The following is a 27,578-nucleotide window of genomic DNA, read 5'->3' on the forward strand; positions in this document are numbered from 1 at the left end:
CCAAAGAAATAGAAGATTGCATGGAAAATATAGCTGAAAATAAACTTTGAAAGAGGGTTATCTGAAACACAATCCTGAAATGCTAAGTCTCAAACTTGGATAAATTTTTGTGACATAGTGTGTGGTGTAAAGTTTTCTACTACCGTGGATATAGCCAAAAAACTATTTTAAACTAACAAAATCTCAAAAAGCTCACATGGTGTGAGGATATCCTATGAATAACCCAGGGTATCCTAGGGCATCTGTGATTTCACTTCTGAGAATGCCCTGTTTACAAACAGATGTGGCTCTTAAAATGTAAGAATCTCAGCAAGTTTGTGGTGGAAACCATTCTGTGCCAGCAGAGATGTCCTAAGCAGAGAGACCTTCATATCTCTTTCATTCTCACATCCTCTGTCTTCAGCTTCCTGCAGTGGCAATCAGAAAAGCTAATATTGGTCAGACATCCATCGATCCTGAGCCTTTCTGTGCCTTGGCATCTGAGCAATGAATAGCTCCAAAGCAGCTCCCCAGGCTCTGCATACTCTGACCATTTCACAAGTGCTGGTATAGATGAGATTTTTTGCAACCTTAAATGAAAGTATGTCATGCACAGCTACACTGTAGTAAGAATACCGAGTCTTCTTTCATTTTTCACTTTAAAAGTCAGCAAAACCAGCCGAGATCCTATTTGGAATGCTCTGCAAACAGCCCATGGGGGTATACTACTGAGTGTATTTACAACTAAGATTTAACAAAACAAACGAAGAGGTCCCTGCTAAATGATACAGAGTCTATTTTGAGTGTATGTGACGTGCAGTGCACATGTATTGCAGTGCAGACTCACAGTTCAGCTATGTGGTGCATGCACAGCAAACCATGGCTTTTGGGAACCACATTTTCTGTGCATTTGTTGTCAAAAATTTTTGCACAGGGCCTTGACCTTGAACAAGTAGGCTTATAGTTTAAGAAGTTAAAATGGGACGCACCAGACTCACTGGTCATAATCACTTCTGAAAAATACATACCTTATTGTAATTATTTTTGTGTTTTTCTAATAATCTGTAGGCACCATAATTTTTTTTCTAGTAAAGGCATGGATAGGAAATTTATGCCTAGTGAGAGTTGTTTCCAATGTTACTGAACTGTATGGTTTAACAATCATCAAAAATGGTTATTCTTTATATACTCCCTTGCAGAAAAATTCCATGGAACCAGAAATTCTGCAGACAAATGTTTGAAAATAATTACCTTACTGGTTAGGAAATTTGAATAACTTTAGTAAAGATGTCATCCTGGAAAAAGTGTGGATGTTCTTATAAGAATGATATTTCTCTTCCTTCAGCTTCTAGTCTTAATTTCATCTTGTTTGTGAACTCACCATCCTGTATTTTAAGGCATTACAGAATGAAGAAGGTGATTTTTAAACAGTATGATAGAACTGGAAAGAAAGATGGGCCCCCATTGAATTGAGAAAAAGCACTGAATGAGGATTCCAGCTCTGAGAAAGCTGGAAGCTGAAGGGTATGGACAGAACAGGACAGAGAAGTGGGACAGGCTAAGCTGATCTGTGAAAAGCAGCCACCTGCATCTCAGCTCATAAAGCTGCATGAGATTCCTAAAGGATTTAAGCACCAAAACTTGTAGATAAACTCAGAGGGCCACATTCCCAATGTCAGAGTAGTCTTATCCTGCTTAAGGAATTCTAGAAACACTTCTGGACATCTGTAAGCACCTGGAAATCTGTTGAATTCTGACATCAGTGCTTCAGTCTCAAATGCAAAACCTCCTAAACTCTTGTATGTTCAGGCAACAGACACACACTGCCAAATCAGGGGCTCTGCATGAAATTTGTCCTGATTATTTGTTTTGCCTCCCTCTCTCTCACACACACACATATGCACACAGATTCCAGTAGCGCTTGATGAACAAGCAGATCAAATTAACCCTTATTATGTCTTACCAGAACACGAAGAATGAGCAATGGTAGCATTTCCTAATCTGGTTTTAATTCACTAGGCAACAAATCTGTTGGCTATGAGCCTACTGCATACAGCTTATAGCTGAGAGGGAGTATTTTACCATGGCATAATTAAAAGGGTTCCAGCTGCACACGTAATTACACGCTCTCTGCTTTCTTATTAAAGGTTTTCTGTGTTGGGGCTTACACCAAATAAGTTGCACATGTGACTGTTTTTGCTGCAATATCATCTTCAGCTATTTAGTGCACCGCCATGCTAACCTCTCCATTAACCCTTGCTTCAAAAGCTGCTCAGTGCAGGTGCAGTATAGTGGCTTTTCTGGCAGGGGACATGCCTTGCTCACTGCTGGTGACCTCTGTCATTGCTGAGGACCTGGGCATGACACATGTGCTTTTGGTTTACAGCTCAAGGCCTTGGCTAATTGCATAATTGACGTGGTGCAGATCAACAGCCTGTAGGAATCTAGAAGATATTAAAATGAAAAAATTAAAACCTAGGTGTCGGCAACACTAAATTTGTCCAGTTTTCTGGCAATAAGCTTTTCCACAGAGTAGAGATTGCAATTTAGTTAGTGTGGAAGAAATATATGATTATACCATAGGTCCAAAGGATTCATCAGTCCTTATCAGAGGAAAAGTTTAAAAGTAAGATCAGCCTATTCCAGGAGATTTCAAAACTCTTTAGTGCTACCATAGGAACAGAAGATGTCTATTACCTATTACAAGTTTTATCAACTTCTCTGAAAAAGAAACAGCATTAAATCTTCAAATTAAAGATATTAAATTTTGGCAAAGAAAACTTCCTAAATATGTGGCAAACATTACCAACATATCAAATGATCCTTTGGAAGTGGTTTGGAAGTTGTATGTATTTAGACCTAATGCATCAAAAGAAATAAAAATAAAGAGCTTTAAAAAAAAGATTTTAGAACTATTTGACTTAGTATCAGCCAAGAATAAGTATAATGAAAAATAATAGCCAACATTTATGGGTCTTTTGCTTGAAAATCTTACCTTTCTCATGACTGATATTCTTTTATACAAAACTGACTAAGTTACTGATTTTAGTTTCACCAAATGCTGTTCTCCAGTCAAAGTGTTTACATAGTTTGTTATATGCTTTTTTCTGTCGAGATCAATCTCCGTGAGTGATCAGTCCTCAACATACAATAAAGATAACACACACGTAAACACAAGTTTATCAAAGAAGACAACCACTCAAATTTATAAATACTTTAAAATAGACTACAAAAAAAGTATTTCAAAATTCCTGATTTGTTCCTATTCATCAACAAGTCTTGCAAATATTGTTTAACATTTTTAATGCTGTTAACTTAGCTGCCTTCATTTTCATGTCATAAATTACTTTTTCCCTTCTTAATAAAATTATATGATTTTGGACATGATATAAAATATTAGGAACACAATAATCTCTCATGATCATCTCTGAGGATTTTTATTAACATCTAGTAATATGTTCTGACCTTTCAAAAATAAGCCAAGTGTTCTTTTCTCTATGAATACAGTAATTTCACTATTATAAGCCGCACTGAGTATAAGCCGCACTTCTGGGTGTCAGCAACTTTGTGTCCCTTGTCCATATATAAGCCGCACCTGATTATAAGCCGCACGTTACAATACAGAGTGTGATAAAAGGTATCTATTCTATCACCATCTGTTGAGAGTGGGGGCAGTGATCCTTATCTCAACGGCAGATATTCTGCTAATGAGCCATCCATTGAAACCAGGCAGGGCATTGTTCTTTATCTTTTCACAACCCATCCTTCCTCCAGAGAGTCATTTTCTGCTAATGGCCATTGAGTCCCACTGTGTGACTGATAAAATTACTTCATCCCATTGGAAGTTGCTCCAGACAGGGGGAAGAGCCCAACATTTCTTGCCAAGATAAAAAGAGAGGTTTTGGGACACTAAGGGAGCCCCTTTCTCCACTGGGCTCCAGAGGAAAACCGGATTTCTCCACATCACCACTGGACCTCCGGAGGGAAACTGCACCTTCTACAGGAGCACTGCTCCAACTGAATCACATCTGTCACTGCAGGAGGATGCAGCCACCATGGAATGGGACTGCTTCCAACACCCTGCCTTATGGGGTGTCAGGTTGTACTCTGACTTTGTCAGTGTTTGGAGTTTGTTTCTTTGTAGTACTGTATTTCTATTTTAATTTCCCTAGTAAAGAACTGTTATTCCTAATTCCCATATCTTTGCCTGAAAGCCGCTTGATTTCAAAATTATAATAATTTGGAGGGAGGGGGTTTACATTCTCCATTTCAAAGAGAACTTCCCACCTTTCTCAGCAGACACCTGTCCTCCAAACTAAAACAACAGCTTTTCATTCTTTGTCCATATATAAGCCGCACCTGATTATAAGCCCCACTTTGGGTTCGGACCAAAATTTTAGTCAAAATGGTGCGGCTTATAATTGTGAAATTACTATAACTGAACTTTAATGGCAAGCAATAAGATATTTTTCCTTCATGTATGCAAAATTCATAATGCTAAAATAAATAGATAGCTGTTAGCTTGAAAAAATAAAATAAAATTTCCTGAGAAATATTATTCCTGATTTGAGGGAGAGCTCACTGAATCAGATGCAGCAAAGCCCCAGTAAGGCTGGCATAGTACAGCAGTCAGCTTCTTTCTAGTTATTCTCATGATGAAATCAAATGAAAATCTAGCAAGTTTGCCCAAAATACAAAAAAAAAAAAAAATTTAAAATCTTTTTAATTTTTTCCTAAGCTTGTTGTGTTCTTTAGCTTTTCTTTGAATTATCAGGGGATAGGAAGTTTAATGAAAACCTGAATTGAGACCTTTTTCAGTATTGGCTTCAGAAGATAGGATGTTGTGTAGTAATGGCCATGAGCATCTCAGGGAATGCTTCATCTGAGGTTCATCTCCAAGGCCATCACAGCCTCGGTTAAATGTCTAAAATAAGCTGATGAATCACCTTCTGGATGGGCCTCTTTCTATCCTATTAGAAATAGGAACTGGTTAGCTCAAAAGTTTTACACATGGTGGCTTAACTATAGACAGATTTTTACAGAAATGATAAATCATAAAATGACAACTCCCATTTTTTACATTCTGAATGGTTCTATTGCCTATTATGTTAATTTGAGCTATGACCTGGGAAGACAAATTCTGAAATCTATTAATATATGGATATTGATATTTTTGTGCGGAGTGGATACCAGTCATTCAGATGTTTCCAGGAGTAACAAAATTGCTTAATGTTTAGAAATTAGCTACTACTCAATCAACCAGACCTTTACTGGCTCTTCAAGGAAACAGAAGTCACTTAATTTTCTCTATTTCATGAGAATACAAACACAAATTTTAAATAACCCAACCCCGAATGAAGGGGATTATTAGAAATAAGGTGGTGGGTTGTTTTTTTTTTCTCTTGGTATTAATGTGGTTTATTCAAGAAGGCAGTTACACACCCTCCTGTCACTGTTCCAGATTCACTAGCCCCATCTGAAGTCCTTAAGTAGGGAGGCATTAGTCACTTACATCTTTATATTTGCAGACCTTTTCATATCCACACCTGTTCTAGATTATCAGGTTTATAAACACAATGACAGACAAAAGTAGCAAAAGAACCTCTTTATTTCTGCAGATGGACAAGTCATGTACATAGTGTCATATTATTAAAGACCCTCAAAGATTCAGTTGGCTATTTTTTCTTTTTTTTTTTTTTTTACCCTCCAGCACACTCTTTCTTTCCCATTCTTCGCTTTCTTGGCATGTTTCCTGCTACTTGACATGTTTTTCAAGCAAGGAAAGGCACACCCACAGCCTTTACCTAACTTTGGAAGACACCACTGGAAGATTTGACTGTGAAGGCTGAGCACAAAGACATGACTGAGAATAGGATTTTTATTTTTTTTTTATGAAGAAAAATTCAGAACCAAAGGAAAACATCCAGATTTATTTTGTCACTTTATTTTATCCCTTCCTTTCTTACTATTTCTTGCAGAGGAGAAGTTTTTGGCTTAGACTAGGTAATCATGATTGATCTTGGCTACAGAAATAATTTATCTTTTTTATTTATCCTTGTTATATAATTTATTTTTACTGTATAATGTTGAACATTTAAACATTGGTCTGGAGTCTAAGATTCTGTTTTACTCCATCTCCATCTTTCTGGGAGCTGAAAGGGCTGAAGGGGAGGGGAATAACAGGGAATTACTAAGTTCTGCATCTTTAGGGAAATATGCACATGGAAATATGTGTAACAGACTGCTTGCATTTAGTTGTGTAGGGATTTCTTTTTTTCCCATCACCTTCTGAAATGGTTGGCATATTTCATTTTTTATGGTCAGTCCAAAAGATTATGCTTTCCAGACAGTTGTCAAATGAGTATGATTGATGCAGTAGTGGAAAATAAATATGGGGAAAATGACTCTGGGGTATTTATGCATTAAATAAACTAACATTCTCTATCCCAGAGCTCACAGAAAAATGAGCAATTAAGCCACTTGATTCTTTCATTTCCACGTAGAAATTTTCTATGGAAATGGGGAGCACTGTTCAAAGTGATTGTGGGCATTTCTCTGTGCTCAACCTTTGATGCCTTTTGTCTGAGGTTTAGCATGTGTGTAGTGTGATACAACATATCCCTGGTCAGGACTGTCAGGTTCAGTCATTTTAGAATCACAGAATATCCTAAGTTGGAAGGGACCCACAGGGATCACTGAATTGGAACTCCCAGCCCTGCACAGGACACTGGGCAAACTTGTTATTAAAAAACAAAGGTTCAAAATACACACTCATTTTAGAGGGAAAAGTTTTTATTTTTACAATTCTTGCTGCCATTCAGGAAAGCCAATTCTACAGCTCCATCTTAATATTGGTGGGGTGATTAAGATTGAATTTATAAACATAAGTGCACAAAAACAATTTTATCACTCATAATTAATGCGTTTTGTTATCTAAGTGTCAATTTCTGTGCAAGTTAATTTGGAATTAAAGTTTTTCAGCTCAATACTCCACATCTGAAGTATGACAGAGCCGCACTGAGATTTGCTTATGCTAATGTAGCTTTCTATACTGATAATTACATTATTTTAATCAAAACTTTCTGTAGAGACTCTTGAATAGTTCCTAAATTGGAGTTTTATTGTATAAAAATTAAATTACGTTAGAAGTCATACCAACATTCCATTGGATTAACTGCAAATGCTTAATAGAACAGATTTGGGTACACTGGATACCTTTTCTTACCTTTCTTTTGTTATGATTTGGTTTAGAATTTGATTACTCTCATATCTAATTCTCTAGCTAGTCTGGTTCACCAAGTTATCAGACATCAGCTGAGCTGCAGAATTTTTTGTTTGTCCTTCAAGCATTGGCCATTATCAGCAAAAGCAAATTGTACTATGTGGCATGAAAATAATTCAAATTCACTGCAAATCAAGTTGACTTGCAGTTGCTTTGGTTAAAAATAGAGATCATTTTTCTCAGATCTGGTATTATATAGTAGACTTAAATTACCATTATTGGTAACTGAAGTTACCAAATTGTTGTAGTTAATTTCTGTTTATGGGGAGCCATATATATTAAGGAAAAAAATTGTTGTTAACCCTTCTAAAATTGAAATAAAATGCAAAAAGTGTTTGAATTAATAGTCCAGTTCTACCAATTATATTAGCATTCACCAAATTAATCAAATAGTCAACATTCTCCTATTTCAAATTCTCTATATAATAGAAATCAAATGCCATTAAAATTGTTAAAAATGCAGGTATGAAAAATAGTGTTACATTATATAATATTATTGAAAGATAAGCACAATTTAGGCAAATCAGGAAATAGGCAGCTGCTCTTTGGAAAGATGTTATGGCTTAACAAGGAAGAAAAACTCCAAACAGGACAAGACACGTTCAAGCAAAACCTGGAAAGTCATCATACCAGTTTCTCTTACTTTAATTGCTCCATCATGCCCAGTTTAGTACTTCTGAAATGACAGCATTTCTGTCTTTATAAGGAAATATGTGGGTCTCATGACTGTATTAGCTGAACACGTGCACCTTACACTGATGCCTTTTATCAGAGTGTCTTGGCTTTCAAAGACAGCAAATCTCACAAACACCCCAGAGGAAAAGAGTTTTCTACACAGTTCAACTCATAAGAAAATACATTTTAATCAGATAGTTCTAATGAAGGCGTTCTGAATTCTTTATTCTTTGCATGTCAATTTAATAACTATTAAAATAAAATAGATGCTTTAGCCACTTTTCTCTCAAGACACCCCACCTTCCCATGCCTATTTTTGTAGGGGGGGCTGTCTGAGAGCTGTGTAGACCTTTCTTTCTTTTTCTTGCTGTTTGACTCTCAGTGCAGAGTCTGCAGTTCTATTCCTGAATGCCCAGGCAACAACTTCTGATTTTTCCTGATAAAATAAGTTTTCTTTGGCAAATTTTTCCACCTGAGAGTACTATATCTCATATTTAGGGTCATTTTTTACAAAGACTCAGAAGCACTGACCAAATCCCTAGTAAAGTGTCAGCTGAAAATACAATGTCTTTACTCTATTTTTTCTGTACCAAATTATATGAGTTGTTTGGGTTTAACCAGTGTTAAGTAGTTTTAACGCCCTTCTTGCACTTTTTTCATTCTGTCTCTATTTAGCATCATCTACCATGATTTCTCCAAATAAGCCATAGCCAGCAAATTGGTCATGAGAAATGAACAGTTTATGTAACTCGAGAGGAAATATCAAGTGGGAAAGCACATTTTGCTAACAGACATTCCCTTTTCCCTCCCTCCTGAATCCACATATGCACCTGTTTCAAGATAAATCCCTTTACTTCCACTGGTTCCTGTTGTGTTTGGCAGGCTGGAGAGGTGCAATGGAAGGGCACTGGGCTAATTTTTCAGAGATGCTTAGGATGAACACATTTCCTCCAAAGTTAGTGGGGGCTGCAGGTGCTCAACACAGTCTGAATATCTTCCATAGCAGGAAAACTTGTGCTCTCCTCTAGAAACACCATTATTTTAAAAAATCAAATTGAGACTTTTTATATCATCTGACCTTTTCTTTGATGAATTTCTTCATTATTCTGGAAACAAAAGGAGGCCTAGTGAAAGAAGCACTGTTTAATTAAAGTTTTAGAGATAAACCACCAAAAAAAAAAAAAAAAAAGGATATAAGGGAAATAATTGTCTAGGATGCAATCTGTGGATAAAAGTGAAACTTCTACAAAACAGATAATTCTGAAGAAAAAGTTATTTCAAGAACATTAGAGAGAAGTGTTGAATGTTTTTCTGGCGTATTCAAGCTTGGACTCCTAAAACCTGAATAAATGTAAAAGGAAAAATGAGAAAGAGTAAGAATGACAGAAGAAAATGAAAATTCATGAAATTAAATTAAATGTAATAACCTAAAAGAAACTTGAGAAGAGAAAACAATGGAAAAGTTAATTCCCGCTGGGACTGCAGATAACTAAATAGGCTTAAACCACAGAAAACTTGTCTTATTGTCATCATATTTTGAATGTTTATTATTCTATTCTTAATTTCATTTGGAAGTAAAAAAAATAGAAAAAAACCCCAACAAAACAAAAACAACAAAAAAACACACACATGCAAAAAAAAAAAAAAAGGAAAAAAAAGCAGAAACTAAAAAAACCAAAATCAAAGAAATAAACAACAAAAAACCAAGAAGCATAACAGATAGCATCATCCATAAATAAAATTTCTAAATGAAATAAGATTAATATCATAGAAAGTGGTTAATTATTAAGATCTCACTGAAAGTGCTGTTAGAAGTAGGGACAATAAATGAAGGCATGAATCTGAGCAAGGAAAGAAAACAAAGCACAACATTAGGGATTTATAATATGAGTACAAATTTCATATTCCTGCTGATGCCTATGATACTGCTGCAACTAGTACAGATGGTAATATCATCTGTTCCTCAGTATAATCAAGACATTTTTCAGCATCATTGAGTCAAAACTCTTTTGTTGGTAAGGTGACTCTCTGCTGTATCAGGTTTGATTGTAACACACTCACTGGCTAAATCAGCTGCCCTTTGCCCCACAGCCACCGATTTCTGTAGCCAGTTTTATGCTGCAAATAGAATTGCACTTTTATTATTTGGAAAAAATACGAAGTATTTCACACAGCACCTACGGCTGTAATAGGTAGAATAACCTTGTAGAGGTATAATCACAGGTACCAGCACATCTTTTGTTTTCACTTTTTGAAATTGATATTTTCCTTGAGTCCTAATTTCCTGGCTTTTATTCCCTCTTAATTACAGGTGAAATTTGTTTCCTGAGAAAAGTGCTGTAACATAATGACTATATGTCTTATTGTGAATACTTAAGCAGTTTTAATAAGAGGTCATTTAATCTGATGGATGGGGCCTCCACAATCAGTGTCATCTGTCACTCTATGCTCAGTGAACAGGAATAGAAGAACAGTTGGTTTCAGTTTTCATGAGTTTCACTTTTTCCTTATTTCTGCATCACGTGGGATAAATTCCTTATTTCTAATCTGGCTTTTTAGTCACAGCTGGAACACAAAGGAGAATTTATACCTGACTTGGTAAGTTTTGTCTAGGTTTGAGTAGAGAAGATAAGCTATGAAGCATGTTTTTTTCTCAGACTTTGCATCAGCCCATTTCATTTTAATTAGGTAGAAGTTTGCAAGCTTTGGTGAATTATACAGTCAAACCTTGTTAACTCCTAAGTATCAAAAAGGCCTCAAATGAGTTTGCTTTCACCTGATTGCAGGTTTATTTATATTATAATTCCAGTCTGGGAGGGAAAAAAAGAGTATTATAGATCAGCTTTTAGAATATATCTGCCAGATACACAGTGCCTCATCTATCACATTAGTGAGAGCCTACCTAGGTAATTATTGACTCATTGCTGCTTATTTCTGTGAGAGTAAGCACAGTGTCAACAATGTGTCATTGCTCCCTAGACTGTGGAATAATGGTTAACTTATAATTCTGTCATTACTAAACCAAAATCTTTGAAATAAGTCAAAGAAAAAATAAGTGCCAACAAGAAACACAGAAGAATAAAAAGGGTATAATTGTCCTAAGGAAGTTTACATAATGAAATGAAAAAAAAAAAAAATGAGAAAAAGCATGTAATATCCTCAGAAAATTAACAGGACAGAAATTAAATAAATTATAGTCTAGGCTTCAGAAGTTTTAGTGCTCTGGACTGGTACTAAACAAGTTCATTTCCTGCATTCCACCTCCCCTAAAATGCCATCCTTATTAAAGTGTGAATTTACAGAACATTTGATCACCTGTATTTGATTCTTAATATCTGTAAGGTCAGGTTACCTTTATCTAAAAACCATATCTCTGAACAAAGAATGTTGCAGTGAGTCATCAATAAACATCAATGAATTCATTAATTAATCAATGAAATGCTGTCTATTCAGTTGTAAATCTTTATTATGGTTTTATTTATTGGCTATAAACAGAGATGTCAGAGCCTGAATGAGGCATAAAGTTATTTATGAGGATGATGATGATGTGGCTACTTGTGCTGGTTGACTATGTTTAAGTTAAATCTAGAAAACTGCAATCTATCAACATTTAATAGACAAAATACGAATTTTTATTGTATTCATTGTATTAGCCATTAGAACTAGACAGAAACTAGTATATGTTCTGATTTCATAGAGAATATCTGTATTTGACATTGAATAGCAAGTTACTTAGTTACTTTACTGAAGATGTTGCAAAATAATCTGAATATAAAGTAGTAATCGTATAATCTTAGTTTTTCTTCTCCAAAAAGACCTGAGAAACTGGAAATCATAAGTTGATTCACATAACAAATATGTCTCATATGCTATGGGGTACTATAGATTACCCCTCATCAGATCAAAGTCAGAGATTTTCTCTGAATTCATGGAAACTTCATCTTTAACCAACTCATTATACAAACAAAGGCTGACGTAGCATTTGGCTCTAATTTTCTGTATTTTACAAAAGGCAGCATTTAAATAGACTTTAAAGGAAATTTAAAAAGGCACAAAGCAAAATATTTATAAAATTTTCTCTTTTTTTAAATGACTTTTTTTTCTCTTAACAAAAAAAAAAAAACAAAAACGAAAGTGCAGCCAGTCTATCACCTAAACCCAAATTTCCCATGTTTAGTTCACAAAACATCTCACTGATCACAAAATGGCCCTGGGATGATCATGATGGAGTCAGTGAAGGCATCACAGACCTGACCCTACACAAAACTCTTTCCTCACTGAGAAAACATTTGTGTCAATAAACCAGATTTACAAACCACACAACAGACTCTCCATGTTCCTATGCCCTATTTCACACAACAGGTTGTAGGATGCAGCAGTAATTTTATGATGCTTCCCATCTCCTTCCACTCCCACACTTTCTAAATTGTCCCATCAGCTGACCTTGCCTACAAACACAGCTATTCCCTAACTGCACTATCTCAAAACTCCTCAAAATGATAGAGATACTATTCTTACAAACATTGGAAAATGAAGATAATCTAACCTTGGGGGAGGATTTCAAAACTAGTTGCCCTAACTCATCTGCTACCTATTGTGGTTATATCTTCTTCCACTTGTAAATATAATACATGAATCTTTATGAAGAAAGAAGGGTTCCAACCCTTAAAAATTCTCTTCTTGTTATCATACTATGCATTATAGGTCAGATTCAGGCAGAGTACTGAAGAAATGCTTATTCTTCGTACTATTCACTCTTTGTCATAAAAAATCTGGTACAGGAATTTAACCTCTGTCATTTGATAACTGGTATCTGAGTCTTTCTAGTAAGGGAAACAGAGATAATCCCTTATTTTATCTGTCAAGGTTCCCCTCCCCTAAAGGGAATAGAAAAGTATGTAACCACCAAACTAAGAACATTTTCCTCATCCCTTAAGCAATGGAAACTACTAAAGTCTTTCTGAATGACCTGCTTCTAACAAAGCCTATATGCTGGATCTAAACTTTGAAACCTTGACAAACTATTTCTGCAGTATTTGGTGAGCAGCTTCCTAGATTTATCTGAATTAAATAGGAATTCTCCTTTTGAAGAATCACATTGATATTCTTATGGACTGCCAGTGACTTTGGGATCTTACTACAGCACTGGAGTGAATATCTGCCTGGTCACTTGGTGGGAATGAGGAGGGGCATTCTTTCTTCAAATCTGTCAATTCTCTGCAGGGAAGGGATGTGAGGGATGTCAGGGATTAGGAATCCTGATTCTTTTTCAATTAGAAACAACCCTGTCATTGTCTCCACAAGTCTAAACCCCTGCCAGCATCTTTGTCTTTATCCAAATCCAAGTCTTTCTCCCGTTCTGCCAACAACATTTCCAATTGCCTCCAAACATCTCACAGTGCCTTAAGAAAAGTAATTGGCCTCACACATACATTTGGATGTGGATGTGCTCCCAGCAGGATTGCCAGAGCTGGGTGACTACATGACTGCTCTTCCACAGTGTGAACGAGACACATGCCACAACAGAGAGAGCTCTAGCAGGGAGGAAGGTTTACAGCCTCTTTTCCTGGACCTCCTCCTATTTTATCTTTTATTCTGCTCTGAGGTGCTTCACATGAACTCAGATAGGAAGCTGAGACAAAAATAGTGGCTAACAACTGCCACAGAAAACTTCACTCCCCTGTTTGGTTCAGCAAGACTGAATGCACAATTCCACATTTAATTTTAATATGGTTGCACAACTGAGACTATAAATAGCAAAGGCAGGATACAAGGAATGAAGCTTAAATCATCTGAAACTGCTTTAAAGAAGACATCTGGAACCTGTCTGTGAACAACCCATCAGGGTAAGACGTTTTACCCATTAGGGTAAGACTAAAAAAATGTCAGGGAAGAGTCTTTCTACTGAAGCAGAAGTTAGGAACCCTAACTGCATCAGATAAAGACTCAAGTCAACTATCACATTCATGAACTCAAAGGATGACCAAGACCCCAGATCAAAGATAAAAACAAAGACTGTCAAACACATAGATTTTTATGAAAATTGATGTGATAATGACAGCTACAAAGAATAAGTAAGTGTATAAAATCTGAGAGACAAGAACCAAAATTACTCAAAGACAGTAGGGAAAAATGTGAAGACAGAAAATTGAGAGTATGCAGTTTTAAAACCTTAGGCAAAAAGGAGCAAGTTTAAAAAGACAAGAATGTGTTCATCATTATCTCATCCAAGGAAGAAAGTACCTCTGCAGATGGCAACTGCAGAGTTTCTCCTAGTCATGAGCTGGACAACATGATACAACTGTCATTTAAACAATGTCTTTGAAAGTGGTAGAAACCTGAAAAGAAGAAAAATTTTCTGGATTCTGGTATCAAGGCAGAGCATCCCTCGATACCCATTAAGGATAGAGGTATTTTCCAATGTTATTCTATGATAACTTGAAATGACCCACTATTATGGGATTTACATATGGAGATGTAGAATTCTCTTTTAACTGCCCACTGAATAGAATAAGATCTATCTGTCTGCAAAATACAGAATCATAAACTTGTTTCATTTGGAAAACACCTTTAAAATCAAGTTGAACTGTTAACCCAGAACTGCAAAGTCCACCACTAAACCATGTCCCAGGGATAGTGACTCAAACACTGCTCTGGGAAGCCCGTTCAATGCTTACCAGCCTTTCTGTGAAGATTTTTTTCCTAATATTCAATCTAAACATCCTCTTGTACATCTTGAGGCCATTTAATCTTGTTCTATCACTTCCTACCTGGCGGAAGAGACAGACCCCAGCTGGGCACACAGATTGGGAGATAATTAACAATTATAGAGATTATGTTTAATAAAATTTTATGACAAAATAGCAAAGGGAATTATTACCATTTAGTTATCTTTAATTAGTTTTTCAACCAGAGAAACAGGATGATAAGATAGTTTATCTTGAATTCATTTCATAGATTCTGAAAGTGATTTATTTCTGTTTTATATTGTGGGGCTGGTTCTTTGGCATCAACTTCTGAGTTGATCTGTCTGACCCACTTTTTTATTGAATTTATTCAAATGTAATCTGGGCCAGCGAGAAAATAATTTCTTGTTGGTTTGTGAGGCAATCACTGACGTAAGAATGTTCTTGTCATTGCTGCATGGCCTCAGTTACTATTACAAATATATTATTAAAATAAGTTGTGAGAGAAACTTGCAGTGGCAAATATATTGTTAATCTGAGAGAGAAACAGAGAAAGAGCTATTTTTGCTTTGTTTTCACATTTAGTAAGATAAAAAACTTTTCTTATCGTAGATTTTTTTTTCTCTATGGTTGTTTTGATTGCACACATTTGTGTATTTTCCTGCTGCAAGAAACATTCCAAACAGGGAGCTGAATTGTGCTTGACATAGTGGGAGGACACTAATTTGGCCCAGCTGACATTCTGGCACCATACCATAAGTGGTGCAGATGTGACCGCCAGGCAAGCAAGTGCCAACAGCATCACACACAAACAATGTGTGTGTTTTCAAACAAATTGTGTTTTCACTGACTGTGTGGTGTAGAAAGCAATTGCTTACTTAGTGTAAATCTTTTCCTGTCCCACTAATCCAGCTGGGTGCTCACAAGGACTGAATCAATTGTTTACTCATTATAAAGATTAATTTCAGCTGGTGTTTCTTTGCTGTCTGAAAAAAAAAAAAAAAGAAAAAGTGCAAAACAAAACACAGTCTTTAACTGAAAGTGAAGTTTCAACTCTCTTATTCCATGCAGATGGTGCTGTTTACCAGTTATCTCTCAGAGCAGGAAGGAGACCAAAGCCTAGATGAATTACAGCTGGTTCAAACTAATCCAGGCAAAAGCTGAAGTTAATGAGGAGTAGAAAAGTAATTTGTTGAATTCTGTGATTACCGTGATCTCACAGCTAGTCAGAATATAGCCCCACTAAGAGTCTACTCTGTATGCAAAAATGACATCTTTGATACACAAATTATAGTGTTGCCAAGAACATTTTCTGTATGAAGTGATTACAGACTGACCTCTCTCTAAATTCTGTTTGAAAAAAAAGACCTCATCTGTCCCACTGAGGATGAGCCTCCCTTTTCCGCCTTGTAGGACCTGATGACTGACTGGGCTGATCCACTGCCTGGGTTGGAAGGGAAGGTTGTGCAGGATCTGAAGCTAAGCCATGGTAAGGACAGGCAGGGAGGTAACTACACTCCAGGTATTCCATAATTCCTCATAACAGAGTTTGCTGCACCTCATCCAGACAGAACCATCTTCTGCTCTGTGTCACAAAGGTATCAGCAAGTGACACTTCTTGGGACACCTGCAGATGAATGCAGGCAGGAGATGGCAATCACCTGCATCAGTCAGGAAGGGTCTAGATAGCTCTGTGTCATGCAACATACATATTTCTTCATCCCTGGCAGCTTGAAGGAAGAATATGGCAATGCTCTGAACACATAAATTATATATACTTTGCAGTGAATAAATGAATATCAAATTAAAAAAAAATAAAATGAGAAGGAGGAGCAAACGTAAGACCTAACTAGCAGTTGCACACATATCTGTTGTTTGTGGGTGTAAAGGAGTTGTTTCTTGAACTTCCATATGCACTTGTTGGCTGCCAGCACAGATGTGCTGCAAACTGGAACCACATCTGTGAAAATAAGATCTGCTTTTCAAATGCAGCTTTTCTAGAGACAACAGACAAATCTCTTCATTTTCTATGGTGTAATTCGGTTGAGTGTGTATAAAATGGACTGTTATTCTTGGCAGAGTAAATTAGTAATATAATCTAAGGCATTAAACTACAAATACTTGTTTTGCATGAAAAGAAGACACATGGATTTTCGTATACTTACTTTGCTTCAGGTACTATGTTTTTTTATTTATTGGGGTCCACCCATAACAGTTTACACATTTGAATATCCTTTTCTGCTATAGACAGAGTTTATACAGTCCTTAAAATCTGCAATATCATTTTTATTTGACTAATGAGTGAGGATACATTGTAATTCCTAGACTTAAATGCCATCACTGGAAGAAGGCAAAAATCTGATTCACACTGAAGAAACACATGAGAAATCTCCCAAGCAAGGGAGCTTGGGCAAGAAACATGAGTAGTTACCTTATTGACTTCCAGACAATTGCAAGAGTTAAGAACACACGAAGATTAAAAAAACTTCTAGTGCCCATTTCATGGAGACTAGGTCGGACAAACATCTGTCAGGAATCATTGATCCTGCCTTGAGGCAAAGCAGTGGACAAGATGACCTCCAAAGGTTTGTTTCCAGCCTCATTTTCCTGTGATACTGTGATGAGACCTAAATTCCCTTGGGAGCATCAGGTGGTAGAGCCACAGCCTTTCTGTGGAGTTATCAATCAAGGCTGGGAAGGTTATTTTCATAAATGACAGTGTAAACAATTTTTATTAAGCAGAATTATGATTGCTTTGATTCTTTTTTTCACTATGTCTTGTTGCAAGCCTATGCTGAAAACCTTCAGGCAAGGTAAGTCCTCAAGGACAATATTAGAAACCTCATTGGATCAATGCATAATTTTATGGAGCTTTATTCTGCCTGTAGATGAGAGCAAATTTTTTAACCCTAGTCACATTGAGTCTGAAGTACAACAACTTTGTGAGTCTGAAAGTGATAGGAAGCAAGAACCCTATTTGTAGGGAGGCCTGCCCTTTCTTGACTGCTGAGTATCTGTATTACATTGTAGGATTGCATGATTTTAATTTCCTATTTCAATAAAAAAATAAAAGATCCAAAGGCATACAGCTATTCATTTATCCAAAAGGATGTTGCTGGCAAAAAAAAAAAAAAAAAAAAAAAAAAAAAAAAAGCCAGAAAACCACACTCACACAAATCATAACATGTAAAAGACCATGGTTTACTGAAAAATGAAATTTTACATCCTCGAGTTGTGCTCCTTCAAAGAATTAAAATGTTGGCATTTCTTGATAGGCAGGGTGATTATTTGATAAGATTACACAGATAAAGTGGCGCTCATCATTTTTCACACATAATTAAATACAACAAAAGTAATATTTTAAACAGATAAGCAAGCCCACAATGGGTAATTATGTGTATGGAGCTTTCTGTGCTACAGTGTATAGTGCTTAATTAGACCTTAAGGGACAGTGCAAATTTACTAATCATATGTGCAAGTCACAGCCATCATTTCATACCAAAGTTCCAGACTCCTGTCTACATCTGCAAGTAATTTGCTTATTAGTTTAAATGCACAATTTCAACTCTTTAACATTCAGTTTTGATTGGTTTTGCTGTATTAATGGAATAATAACATCATTCATAATCAATGTTCTCCAAATGTAAATTATTTTAATTGTTCACACATAATAGTGTTCTCTATTAAAAACACATACTGATGCCTCGTTGAGAAAATTAATTTGCTGTGTTTGTTACTATAATGAAATAAAAGTTGTTCCAATTTAATGAATTCAGCAGTAGATTTCATAACTTCATTATGAACACAAACTCAATTTTCTGGGGGTAAGTTACCATTAGTTCAAATGAAAAGATTCATTCTCTGGAAAATTCAGAAGTCACTGGTTCTATTTCTTGGGGTCATTCCAATTAATAAAATGAGAAATATTTAACAATGCCATAGAATGAATATTCCAACATGCAATCAAAATAATTCTTCCCGCATCTTGAATTTCAGAGTTTCCCCAGCTGAATTGTTATTTTTAAAAGTTTCCCAAGGGAGAAGACAGAAAAAAATAGTGACAGCATCATTTAACTATTTTTATACTAAATTATTTAAGCTCCTTTTGTAGCTTCTCTCATGAACTTGAAATCTATGGCACTGTTTTTATTCAGCAGGTCAAAAAAAATTGCAAAGCTTATCACCATTCAGCTTGGAGAAAATGAATTACCACATTGTACAACGAAATGCTTTTAATGCACAGATGTGGAAAACATTGAGTCTGAGGATTATTTAATGGATACCACACTTGGTGACTTACTGCTGGGTGTTAAACTGTGGATATTCATGCAGAGCCCTTGCTCAGTAGCATGAAAAAGATTATGGTAACCCAAAATTGACAATAAATTTAATCTGATAACTGAAATCTGACGTCTGTCTTTGGGGCCTTCTTTTGCTATGTCTTAAAACCAAGTTACCAATCTTTGGAGCTTAAAGGAAAAAAAACTTTAGGGCTATTAGGAAAGTAGTGAGAAGGTATGAGTGAATAAGAAAGTGAATAAGAAATCTTTTAATCTTTTCTTGCACCCTGATATCTGAAATATTCCCCAATTATTATGCTATTATAATATTATGTCTGTTTCAGGTAGCTTTTTTTTTTTTTTCAAGGGAAATAATAATTTCTACATATTTTAAAATCTACCCTGGAAAATGAGTGCCCACTGAACCCACTGAATAGAGAACACATATCTTAGTAAAGAAATTGTCTAATAAGTGGTGGGATTTATGGTCTGAGCACTACTGCTCACCGTCACCATTCCGTGCCTTTCTGGGACATAAAACTTAGTTCAGTATAAGATTCTAGGCACAGATATGAAACAGGCTTTGTAGCAGATCAGGATTAATCATGTAATGCTGTCTTCAAGCCTACACACAAAACTATGACTTTCACCACCACAATTAATTTGTATCTAACTATAAGCACATGGGTCTTTCTTATTGAAACCGAGAAATATCAAATTCCACCTCACTAAAATTGCACTGCCAAACTTCAAGTTAAAGTCAGTTTACTCTGCTGAATTATATCTGTGAGTCAAGAAAGCACTAAACTCTGTTGGATTTAGTGAACAACGTTCAATACCAAACTTAGAGGACTGAGCTATGTAAATGTGGAACAAATTCTTGGGTGAATTCAAGTGAGGAAAAATATGCCATTGTTTTCAGCTCTGAATGTGATGTTAGACAGTTCACAAGGTACCACCTTCTCATTCATTTTTCTGAAATCTGTGTTCAGTTTTTTTAATTCATTGACTTAGGAAAATTTAAAAAGATATCCTTACATTTTAACATTAAGCCAGAGTAAATGAAAGCTTCAGACTTTCTTTATAATAATGCTTAAGAAAAATGACAGACTCTTGGACAGCCTCCAATTCTTGGGTACTGTTATAGAATTTTTCTATTTATACAAAAATGATAGCACTTCAGTAGACTACCATAAATGTATGTGGTATTTTCAGATTATTGAGTAGAGAAGTCATCTTAAAGTATCAGCCAGTTTTTCATAAAACTCCAGTTTTCCATAGAATCTGTTATTAGCACAAAAGCAATGTGTTAGTTTGCTACACACAGTGATCCAACTTAATAGCTACATAATTAAATGAAAATTGATCCACTCCTGAGCAGAGACCAAAGGAATAATATTTAAAATTACATTTGAATATAAGAACTATCTGGGTTGGAAGGGGGCTGAAAGATCATCTGGTTCCAGCTCCCCAGCCATGGACAAAGAGACCAGATTTCTTAGTGACTCATCTAACCTGGCCTTGAACACTGCCAGGGATGGGGCACCCATTTCTCTGGGCAACCTGCTTCACTGCCATCACAGTAAAGAAATTCTTCCTTATATCTAATCTAAGCCTACCCAGTTTCGGTTTAAATCCATTGCCCCTTGTCCTGCCACTACATGCCCATGATATAAGTTCCTCTTCAGTCTTCTAGAGAGCCTCCTTTAGCTACTGAAAGATGCTATAAAGAGTCCCCAGAGCATTCTCTTCTCCAGGCTCAACAGCCCCAGCTGTCTTGAAAGGCGTGCTTCACCCCTCTGATCATCCTTAGGGTCTCCTCTGGACTCAGTCCAGCAGATCCTTCTTATGTTGGGAGCCGCAGAGCTGGACATAGTACTGCAGGTGGCATTTCCAAAAGCCAGAGCAGAGTGGGGGAATCACCTCTCTCGACCTCTGGTTGCACCTCTTGATGAAGCCCAGGACACGTTTGGCTTTCTGGGCTGCAAGCACACACTGCTGGGTCAGGTTGAGCTTCTCGTCAACCAACATTCCCAAGTCTTTCTCCCCAGGGCTGCTCTCAAACCATTCTTCACCAGGCCTGTATTTTGTGCTTGGGATTGCTCCAATCCAGGTTCAGGACCTTGCACTTGGCTTTGTTGAGCTTCATGAGGTTTGCATGTGCCCACCTCTGCAGCCTGTCCAGTTCCCTCTGGACGGCATCCCTTCCCTCTGGATGACATCCTTTCCCTCCAGAGTGTCACCCACACCACAAGGCTTGCTGTCATCAGACACCTGCTGAGGGTGCACTCGATCCTCAGTCTGCGACAAAGTTGTTAAACAGCACCAGTCCCAATACTAATGTCACTTGGCATTGATAACTAATTCAAACTTTAATGCTTAAGTGAATAAAATAAATCAGCAGACCTAGTGTGTTCCCATGTTCAGTTTAATTTTCTTGTATCTCTTTGCCCAAGGCATAAAGAGAATGTACCTCTATTTATTATATTGCTACTATTTTAACCCCTCTGGAAATCTATCCATGAATGGCCCTTTCTCTTTTCCATCATTGCAGTTCCATAAGCATCTGTTTGCTTCTCTCCTTATCCAATAAGAAGAATCCAGAATATGAAAAAATATTGAAAGTCATGGGGTTTATTCATTTTAACTGAAGAATTTTCAGAAGGAAAAAGACCTGCATAACCAAGCTGCTTGTGTTACAAATTGTGTGTAAGTCTAGAAGATGATTTCTGTCAGGATTTTTCTATTTTCTTTCCCCCAAAACACCCAGAGTTCTAGTTCTTAAAAATAGTAAATAGAGTCTTGGTGATGGCAAGAAAAAGAAAGTGGCTTCTAAATGTTTTCTGTTTGTGTTGCTTGTATACAATCAGCAGATGGGGTGAGGGTAAGTAAGATCATAAATGGTGATATAAAGAAACGAAGAATAAAATGTTAATTCCATAATGAGAACTTGAATGAAATCACTGGAGCTTCAGATGACAGTAGAAATACATTTTCTTCCCTCTAATAGTAGGATTAGAAAGTAATCTTTTGCATAAGCAAATGACCCATCCTTTGTAATGCTGCACATTCTGAGATTGATTTATGAACACAGGTAAAACGAAATTTGGATTTTATGCTTAGTGCTTCTTTGCCTTTTGTCTTTTGGGGAGTGAGTATCATGCTTCAGGCTTCAGTGGATTTTCAGCTAAACTCTACAAAACTTTGTAGTGCACTTTAAAAGTAAGTTTTGAGTAGGATCTATAATAAGGCATTTCAGGTCAATTCATTAACCAGTTCTCTTAGGAATGCTTTAATTACAGTGCTCTGAAACCAGAGGGAAAATTGGTAAATACCGTAGAGCCAACAGACCAATATTGCTAATTAATATGGATTGCAGGAGAAAGTGTTGACTAAAAATCCTTGGATGAAATCTCTGAGGGATAATGAATTATGATCAAGGGGGATTTATTAAAAATAGACCTGCTAAAAATACTAAAATTTTGTGCACTTTCTAACATCTTTAACTCACTTACAAACTTTCTACAAACATTAATTAATTGTCCAAACAATTTTACTAGCGTCAGTAACTACTATGATCCCAACTAAATAGTATGACACTTTTTTCAAATTGAGAAGCTTGCCCAGAAGGCAACAATATATCCATGGCAGACTGGGGACAGATATTGCCTTTTTGTTATTTTCGGGCTTTTTTCTTCGTTTTAGTATCTCAGACCATTTTCCTTTAGGGAACCTAACAAAATCAGCAACAGCCATCCAGTTGACCTAATGGGGCTTTGAATTACCCACAGAGAGACATATCAGTCTTTTAATCAGGGCTACTGCCAGTAAAAATGCAACACGGTAGTGGTAGAGAAGTCATGGTGGTGTGGGTAGGGTTCCTTCTCTCCTACATTAGGTTAGTATTTGATGGCAAAAGAAAATCTCAGGGGGAGAGTCCAGTTTGTTACTGGATTGGTGCCTCGGTGTGGTATGACAATGTGCCATATACATTTTCATTATTTTTCAATGAAATGAATAAATAAGTTCCTATTACTAAATGACAACTTCTGCAAAAGTATTGATGACAAATCCAACTATCCAACTAAGTTCTAGCTATTTTGTTCCTCAAAATTTTTTAACTGTTAATATTAAGTTATTTGTTTTGTCATTCTTTCATGCATATGCTCATCTATGTGCTACAAAGGATTTGGTTTGATGTTTTCTTTCTGCATACTGTTTGAAACAGGTAATGATTCACTTCTAAATGTGGTTGCATATTGTTTCTAGTGAAACCTCCAAACATGAGACACAGGAAGATGAGATTTTCATGTATGAGACCAATAAACTTTTTCAACTTTTGATACATATAGAACACGACATATTTAAGGATCTTCTGGTATGGAAATTATCTTTCTTCTTGTAGCATGAGACACACAATTATTATGGCACAATTTTTGTACTTTGACAAAATTCCTTTTGTTTTGAGGGGTTATATTAGAAAGCTCCCTTAATAATTCTTTCCCAAATTTTCCTCATGTGACAGTTCTACATGCTTTGATTACAAGATCAAAATAGAATTGGGAAACGCAGGACAACTCAAATGAAAACCTTTCACATACACATGAATCTAGTGTACAAAACTGTATAGACAGCCCTCTTCTGTTTTCAGGTTTTTGCAATTTTTTTTACAAACTACTTGTTTAGCTCAAGCTATGACTACAAAATCTTATCAACAGTTTTGGTACAGTCCTGATACCCAAAATGTTGCCGGAACTCTTGCAAAATGGAGCTCTAAATGGTCACCAGAGGGCACAAAATGCCTTTGAATCATAGAAGTGGAAGATGCACACCAACATCCTCATATTTGGCCCCTGAAGCTATGTTTAAATATAAATTTGTTGTGTTCAGAGGTAAATAGTACAGCTCAATGTCAGGTCATAGTTCTCATTTGAAACCAGACAGCCACTTTTGCCTTGGTGAACAATCCCGAGCTTACATATATGGAAAATTTTGTTCTGTTCCTTTGCCTGGGAATCAACTCCCAAGTTAAAAAGGCATACCTGTACCTTCAAGGTATTCCTGGAAAAATTCACTAAATAATTTCAGTCTGTGAAGCCCATGAAGTCCCCACTCATTTCCACAGTTGTCTCTCTATTCTAGGGCACAGACCAAAGAGGAATTATTCCTGTTGTTAGTTCCCTTCCTCTGAGATGCAAAGATCCTTTGTCACATGCTACTTCCAGTGCAAGATCACAGATGACTCTGGCTACAGTCTCCAGTAGTGCTGATATTTCATGCTGATTTTTAGCTACCAAGAAGCTAAGATGAGCAGAGTGATGGGCTCTGGCAAGATGCACAGATTTTCTTACAACTCTTTGCTCTGGGATCCAAGCTCAAGTAAAACTCTGGGTCCATAAGTGATAAAACATGATCAAACATTTGAATTTTAACATATTACTTATCACCCACCTTCTGCTACTGCAGCTGCAACTACCTAATCGGACAGAAATCCAGTATGGCTAATGTACAGATTTCCCCTTGTCCATCTAAAAATGGACTGCATTAAAATACAGCATGATAGAGGGTAAAGATTTTAACCACTGTGACAGTGAGATCTGGGGGAAAAAAATGTAGTGGTAAATAAATAAGTTTAGTATTGAAGTTAGATGAAAGCCTGTCCAGGAAAATATCTGGTTAGAAAATATACTGAGCCCTTACTTCATGAATAAACTCTAGTTGTGAAAACATTATGAGCAGAATTGTATCTGTAAAATGTGAGTATATAATACATTACTGTAGTGCTAGTAATCATTTCACTGTCTTTGAGACCAACAACATTAACAATTATTTCAAAAAGTTTCTCTTCAGTGTATCTGAAGCCTTTGCTTGCAGTACTGAAGACCCAAGGCTCAATCAGCCTACGGCTCTTGCCGAGACACTGTATTCCAATATATGTGCTAATATCTATAAGTACTATCAGGTCAAAGAAAGGAGATCCCGATGAAATAATTTTTTAGATTTCAGTATCAAATACTGGAATGTACTACAAGGCAATTCTCTAAGGTGACTAGAAAAGTCTTCCAAATTAAACATGCTGTTAAACTAGATTAAAATGACAAAAACCAGATAAATCAGATTAAAGTCTGATCCTACTCCAACCTTAATTCACACTGCTGTAAAATTATATCATTACAACATGCTGAACAGTGAATTAAAGATCAAGTGCCAGCTTTAAATTTAATTTCCTCACATTTGCCAGTTTCAGATTATCTAGTGCTAACAGCATGACTGACACTTCACAGGCATGCCTGAAAATAAATTCCTCTAATCCAGGACCTCTCCTGCCAACATCTCAGTTGTCTCATGGGGTCTGCTGAGTAAGTAGATTGGGAACCTGGTAGAATAGAGGGATGTTGGAATAGAACATTAAAACTGAGGACTATTAAGGCAAGAATAGATTAAAAATGGGGAATTAGTCAAACCCAGATTAGATGTGATGTCAGGAAAATGTCCCTATCCTCCTGCTTTTAGTACCACCTCAGGAAGGGCTGCCTGAGCAAAAAGCTGCCTGATTGGGCCAAAAATGTGAGGCTCTATTTCATGGTAAGGTATTTCAGCACACATGGGAAGATGTCCTGCTGCGACTTTCTCTTGTTGCAGATGCAGTCACGCTCACACACAGGAAAAGGGGAGGAAATTCAGCTACCACCAAGTGCATGCATTTGAGGCACTGTGTTTATTCCTCTATTACAACGATGTGCCATGATACATTATTTTTTTTCCTAGATCCTATATAATCTTTCAGATCTCTCCTTAAGTTAAATTGTGGTAACTGGACTGCAGTTCCACATTCAGTCCTGCTGCAGTGCATAGGTGTTGTGGAGGATGTTAGAACTTACAGTAATTTCATGATTATAAGCCGCACTGAGTATAAGCCGCACTTCCAGGTGTCAGCAACTTTTCGTTCTTTGTCCATACATAAGCCGCACCTGATTATAAACTGCACGTTACAATACAGAGTGTGATAAAAGGTATCTATTCTATCACCATCTGTTGAGGGTGGGGGCAGTGATCCTTATCTCAACAGCAGATATTCTGCTAATGGGCCATCCATTGAAACCAGGCAGGGCATTGTTCTTTATCTTTTCACAACCCATCCTTCCTCCAGTGAGTCATTTTCTGCTAATGGCCCATTGAGTCCCAGTGTGGGACTGATAAAATTACTGCATCCCATTGGGAGTCGCTCCAGCCAGGGGGAAGAGCCCAACATTTCTTACCAAGGTAAAAACAGAGGTTTTAGGACACTAAGGGAACCCCTTTCTCCACTGGACTCCAGAGGAAAACCGGATTTCTCCACATCACCACTGGACATCCGGAGGGAAACTGCACCTTCTACAGGAGCACTGCTCCAACTGAATCACATCTGTCACTGCAGGAGGATACAGCCACCATTTAATGGGACTGCTACCAACACCCTGCCTGACAGGGTGTCAGGCTGTACTCTGACTTTGTCAGTGTTTGGAGTTTGTTTCTTTGTAGTACTGTATTTCTATTTTAATTTCCCTAGTAAAGAACTGTTATTCCTAATTCCCATATTTTTGCCTGAAAGCCCCTTGATTTCAAAATGATAATAATTTGGAGGGAGGGGGTTTACATTCTCTATTTCAAAGAGAAGCTCCTGCCTTTCTCAGCAGACACCTGTCCTCCAAACTAAAACAGCAACTTTTTGTTCTTTGTCCATATATAAGCCACACCTGATTATAAGCCGCACTTCGGGTTCAGACCAAAATTTTAGTCATAATGGTGCAGCTTATAATCGTGAAATTACTGTAATTCAAACCCTCTGTTTAGCTGAACTTTTCATTGAAACCTTCTCTAAATGTTATAAAAAAATGTTTTAGTTGTATGTGATGGCTGCTTGTATATGATGCAAGAGATTTTTATCCTGTGGGAGAATTATACAAATTAAAAAGACTGAGTAAATAAAGTAACCACCAACCACGTAAACTATAAGTCAAACAAAGAAGTCTTGTAATGTGTAGGAGATTGTAGACGAATTTGGGGATAGGTTGTTGGAAGAGCAGTACTCATAATCATCTTTCCAGAGAAGGCATCACACCCCCATACAGATTCTTTACTCAGGATATTGCCCTTTTGTTATTACTTTAGACTGTCCTATTTTGGTTATTAGATTGGTAAAGCAAAAACAGGATTTTAACCTAACTTACCCAAGGCTAAAATAAACAAAAAGAAAAGGCAAATATTCCTTCCAAAGGAACATGCTCTTTCCAAAAGAAGGAATATATTGAATTTTCCTAATCAGTAACTGTCTGAACTTTTGCTTTAAAATTATGAAACCAGGAGTCAGATTGTTGGAAGGATTTATTCACTTTTTGTAACTTTATTTGTATGAGCAATGTTCCAAATTCAAGATTTAGTCAATAGTGGAACTCTAAGCACATACAAACATCTTTTAAAGCAGATGATTTTAGAAAAAAAAATGTGCAATTTAATTTGAATGCTACTAGGATAAGCACTTTATTTTCTTCATAATCTTGTTATTTAGGATAACTTATGTTACCCACAGAGTGAATGAGGATAATTAATGTCTAAGAGAGGGGTGTATGTAAAACCGGCCTGCTGAGCTACCTGAAGTAGCCACAGTCTGAGGAGAGACAAGAGGCTGAGTGTCCT

The sequence above is a fragment of the Catharus ustulatus genome, chromosome 1 (assembly GCF_009819885.2).
Source record: "Catharus ustulatus isolate bCatUst1 chromosome 1, bCatUst1.pri.v2, whole genome shotgun sequence".
Lineage (NCBI taxonomy): Eukaryota > Metazoa > Chordata > Aves > Passeriformes > Turdidae > Catharus > Catharus ustulatus.